This window comes from Oxyura jamaicensis, chromosome 3 (assembly GCF_011077185.1).
Source record: "Oxyura jamaicensis isolate SHBP4307 breed ruddy duck chromosome 3, BPBGC_Ojam_1.0, whole genome shotgun sequence".
Lineage (NCBI taxonomy): Eukaryota > Metazoa > Chordata > Aves > Anseriformes > Anatidae > Oxyura > Oxyura jamaicensis.
The window spans coordinates 83,863,649-83,868,864 of record NC_048895.1 but is presented as its reverse complement, the minus strand read 5'-3'; the positions used below and the strand labels follow the sequence as shown (position 1 = coordinate 83,868,864).

The window sequence follows — 5,216 nt, the reverse complement described above, 5'->3', positions numbered from 1 at the left end:
TCTATACTGAGGGATTTCCAAATCCCTCAACAAAGGTAGAGACCCAGAGTCTGGTTGTCAATATTTTATTACACACTATAATAGGGGAAAGAAAAGTGATCTCATTATGTCAAGGTGGAGAGTATCAGTGGGTGGGTACTTGGAAAAATGCGATTCTAATGTTAGCTTGAAAAATCAACACATTTGCTTTATAAGTATTTAGACAATGAAGATGAGATCATGTGGAATGGGATGCTGGATCTAATGGTGACCTGAAAATTAATATTTTTAAGTAAAATTTTACTATATTGTTATCTCAATTTCCTTCATTTTCAGGAATACACTCAATTTAAAAAAGGGGAAAATAGAGGAGTATCAGAATACAGAACACTCAGAGTACCTGTTGGCTTAAGAAAAAAGAAAGAAAGGTAAGTCTTTCTATCAGACCCATTTTTCAACAGTATTTATTTGCCCTGCAGTTTAACATGATGCCTATAAATTACACAGATAAGGGAAGCCACTGTCCCAGTAAGCTCATACGCCAACTCTACTCATGCTAAGCGCCACCAAGGACCTGAAAACAGGCAGCCTTCAAAGGCTTTAGAGAGGAACCTGAAGGCAGAGGGAGCATTTGTCAGATGAGTAAAAGGAAGGGTATTTAAAAGTACTGGAAAGCAGAAAAGAAGGTGAGGTTGCCAGTGAGAGAAGGCACTTTCTAAAGAAAAAAGGAGTAGAAAGTCACCAGACTCAAATAAGACAAAGGAGCAGGGGGATGCCAGTGTCATGCATGCCCTTGGTGGCAGATGGGCAGGGAATGGGTTCAAGGAATGATGATGTCTGAAGGACTGTGTAGTGCTGAAGCTCCATCCTGATTCATTTTGGCTGCAGGGGGTGGTTGTAGACAGAAGAATGTATTCAGGGAATAAACACAAAGGATGACTAAGGAGTGGATGTGAACCCAAGGAAATGATGTTTCAAGCTCACATTTTACATACTGTCATCTTCAGTGTTTACTAGTTGGATACTCTTTTTATCTGTATCTATCTATCATCCATCTAAAGGAGTTTGCATCAGGCACAGACTGTTACCCAGAGATTGGCCTTTGGGCATTAATTTTTGAGGAAATTGTAGAATTTACCTTCATGCAGATCTCTAGTTTGAGGCCTGCATGTCATCAAAATTATGCTTAAACTCTGTTTTGAAGACTTTGCTCATTTGCAAGTCTTCAGGCTCAGGGGCCTGCTATTTGCAGCTTGTTTGTGCTTTCTGGCTGGATGACACCTCAAGCCATAAAGTATGTTTAAACGAGTTCCCTGACCCACATCATATTTATAGTCACATTTGCGGGATTCTCTGTTTCTGTCACCAAAACTGCATTCCCATGGGTGTTTACAGGCCGTGTACAGAAGGGACGGTACTCTTGTCAACCCAGATCAGTGTGAATTCAAGATAACTGCCTGCCCCTTCTTGGCATGCTTTATTTTCCCACAGTTCAGCCCAGTGCTGGTGGATGAGCGCAGTGCTGTGGGGTCTGGCCGCTGGCTGTCGGGGAAAGCATTGGGCTAAATATTTGCTGACAGAGTAATCGTAGTCACTTTTTTTTTAATCATGGAAAAATCCTCCCCCCAGCTCCCAGCTTGATGCTGGGTGTTCTTAAAGTGATTTTTTCAAATGTCTGTTGTTGTGACTTCAGCCACACCCAGCAATTTGTGCATTAGATGGTCTCTATCGAGGGTTCATTTAGCATCAAAGTGATGTGAGCAGTGCTGCATATCTTTAGCTGCTAGCTGATTGTTTGACTAGTTCCAGCTTGTGAGCACAGGATAAATGCAAAGTTTATGAGCATCTCTTATGATCCGCTCAATCTATCTTTAAAAAGTGTGTGTGGTATGTGCACCCTGTGCCCAGTTCTACTTTTAGTTTTGGTTTTCTGCTCTAAGTTAGTAGTCTCTGTGTTCCGAAGTTCTAATTTTCTCTCTGCTTCTCTCTTTTCCCTTTTCTGAGTGCTCTCTCCAGAAGTTATAATTCTCCTGCAGCTTGTGCAATTGCACGGTTTAGAGATTAATAAATTGTGCTACGTTTGAGTCTTACCTCTTGCACTGGAACTACATTACAAACCAGCAGGATTTATTTGCTACTTCTCTGCAAGCATCTTGTGAACAATCATGATCCTGCTGTGAGAGCATCTAGGGTGACTGGAGAGAAAGGTCTCCTCTTCACTTTATTTGTGAAGAACCAGGTTCCTAAATGTAAGGTTTGTGTTCTACCCCAGAATGCAGTCACTGTGAGGAGGAGGGGTCAATTAAATAATTTGTTAAATATATTCACATCAAAGTCTCATACAGGGGTTTATTTCCCCAGGAAGTCGTGTCGTGTCCCCCCCCCCCCCCCCCCCCTTTATTTTATTTTATTTTTCAGTGAAGCAGGCTGCAGTGTATTTGCCAAACCACTCATCCAAAGCTAACAGGAATGAGCATGGAGTTACATCAAAGAAACAGATGTGGCTGGGTAAAGCAGGTTTCCTTTCATGTGCCAAAAAATAGGAGCATGTTCATCTGTTTTGTAGTCAGCCAATAGTGTTTTGTTTGGCTTGGTGAAAAACAGAAGTCAGACAAGAAGTGTTCATAGGCATTTGTAGTCTGTGCCACTGATCGAATGCAGAGCTCTGTTCCTGAAAGCCCACTTGCATGTTCAAACATCTAAGGTCCAGACTTTGTCTGCTACTATCATGTCTGTAGGTCAACAGCATCCTCTCTGGCTTCCTTAGATTATGAAAGGGAGATTCCAGCAGCTTCAGAAGATATTAATGTTCGTGGTTGCACACTGCGGAGGTGCCGACATACCATAGGCAAGATTTAAAAGGCAACGGCCCCAGCCATACCTGCTTCTGCCGTTTCTGTTCCTCTTTTCCTGAAAACACAGTGCAGCTGGGATTTTTAAAATAACAATAAAAAGCTGGGATTGTTAAAATTGGATGTACAACAAGGGAAACCCATCCGATCCATATTTTTATGTGATGGCTGTCTCACTAATATGTGCAGCTCCCATTTTTGTTGGGTTTAATTCAGAACTGGCAGGGCTGGCTTGTCCCTATGGAACCACAGAGCCTGCCTGCTGAATTCCACTAAACCCTCCAAGACAAAGATACAGTAAATCATCTTTTCTTTTTCCTTTGAGTATAAATCCAGCTGTTTTCGGCAGCACTGCTTTCTAAAAGCCTTGGTTTCCACCAAAAAAAAAAAAAAAAGAATATATATATATATATTCTCTTTTCCCTTTATATTATATATTATTTATATTATATTTATAATTTATAATATATTTATATTATATATATATATAATAATGGATCAATTTTGTTGATACAAGTGTTGAATCAGTTAAGTAGAGCATGCTTACAAGCCTATTCTTTCCCTTTCCTCACTAATAACAATGCCAAATGACCAAAAAAAAAAAAAAAGTGTATTAATGCCTAGATTTTGGACAGGGAGTTTTAAGGAAAAGTGTTTTAGTTTGGTACTATTTTGCATCCAAAGGGCAAGCTCTATACCTGAAGTTTGCTGTTACAAACCAGATTTCAACATTGCATTATCTTACATTTTCAAAAATTTTGTCAGAAAGACAAGGATGATTACCTGAACATAACATAGGGGAACATGTTAGTTACAATATGGTTCTACTATACTGTTTTTTTTCTTGGTTTTAATATTTTTTTTTTTTTTTTTTTGTATTATAAAGTTTTGAGGAACTGATTTGTGTTCTCCTAAGTAAACTCTGCAGAGCTGATGGGCCTTTTGAAGTGACTCAAGATTTTTCAGATGAATTTCTAGTTCAGATCTAGTTTGTGTAGGTTATACAGAAGAAAATGAAAGAGATAAGTAAAAAATAAAAAATCACTCTTATTTCCAGCTGTCATTGGTCAGCAATGAAGAACCAATTTGATTTCCCACTTCAGAAAATATAAAATATGAGAGTCTCCAATTATTCATTTTGATGCTTCAATCTGTTCATGGAGATACAACATTCTTCTTTTTACATATTTTCAGTATAATCTGAACGCTTTTCTTTCTGCAACATAAAAAAAAGTCAGCAGAACACTAGCCCTATTCAGAACAAAGTAGTTGTTTTCAAGGTCTGCATGCATACCTTAAATTGTTAAATACACTTACAATTTTCCAGTCCAGCAAGCATAGGCGTGTCCTCCTCGTCCTGCCTGTTAAATTTAGTCAGATGCTCTGAAAGGGGAGCAGATTGTTCACCACTGGCAGGTAGAGTCAGGAAATAAAAATATTGACTCAAGACCTTTGCAGGACAATTAAACAGCTAATGAAAAGACTGGGGTACCTGAAACCACAGTGGTCAGGAAAAGACCAAGCACCTCAGTTTGGCAGTCCTCTGGCTCCTACTTCTGATACTGACATGTTTTGGCTGTGAATTTAATAATGATATGGTGGCAAAGTATCATGAGTAACAGGCAAATGCTTCTTGAACCATTTCTCATCCAAAAAAGACATTTTATCCTCTATTTTTATACTTCCAGACAGGATGTTAACATTGCATTGCCTTTCCTTTGTACAATTTGTGGCAGAGGAGCTGAACAGTGAGTTATCCAGGAGGAGCCTGGTTCCCCTGCACAGTAGTTTCCCTGACTGCCAACCAATTCTTCCGTGGGAAACGTGGGAAGAAGTCTGGAAGCAGAGGGCAGGATTAGTCTCCCCCAGGGGCCTCCTGGAAAGCAGTAGGTCCTCACTGCCATTGTTTTCCCAAACCAGCCAGAATAAGCAAGTGGAGCGCTGCACCTTTTCCAGTGCTGCAGCCCTGGCATGCTTCATGGATGGTGGCTGGGGGTGGGAGAAGCAGAGTCTCAATCTGCCTCCTGGGCTTCTGCGGGCACAGCCCGTGCCAGTGAGTGCTGGACAGCAGGAGGGAACTGCAGCATTGGCCAAGCAGCTGCAGAGAAGCACAGGGAAGGGTCCTTCATTCCATTTGTCAGGACATTAATCACCTCATCATACTGCCCCCAAGGGAGCAGTAATTAACTTCCTAAGTCACCTGTTGGTCCTGGCAGCTCGGGATTTTCTGATGGATATGTTGAGCTTCAAAGACCCTCAAATAGCAGCTTGCAACTATAGCATGACTTGGGTTTTCATTTAACTGAAAATTGTTATGTTGGCTGAATAGTTCTGGCTCAGTTCAGCCAGAATCCCAGTAAGTACAGGTGTCTTCATGTTTCAGAA

At 40.6% G+C, this 5,216-nt stretch overlaps 1 long non-coding RNA gene across 1 annotated transcript; it reads right to left on the bottom strand.

The window, feature by feature from the left end:
- Nucleotides 1–3,323: 3,323 nt before the first annotated feature.
- On the bottom strand, nt 3,324–4,934 carry LOC118164788. The gene is made up of 4 exons (XR_004749674.1): nt 4,779–4,934; nt 4,324–4,407; nt 4,149–4,214; nt 3,324–3,402 (listed from the first exon to the last, which is right to left on the bottom strand). It is a non-coding gene; the product is annotated as an uncharacterized LOC118164788 (long non-coding RNA).
- Nucleotides 4,935–5,216: the final 282 nt, after the last annotated feature.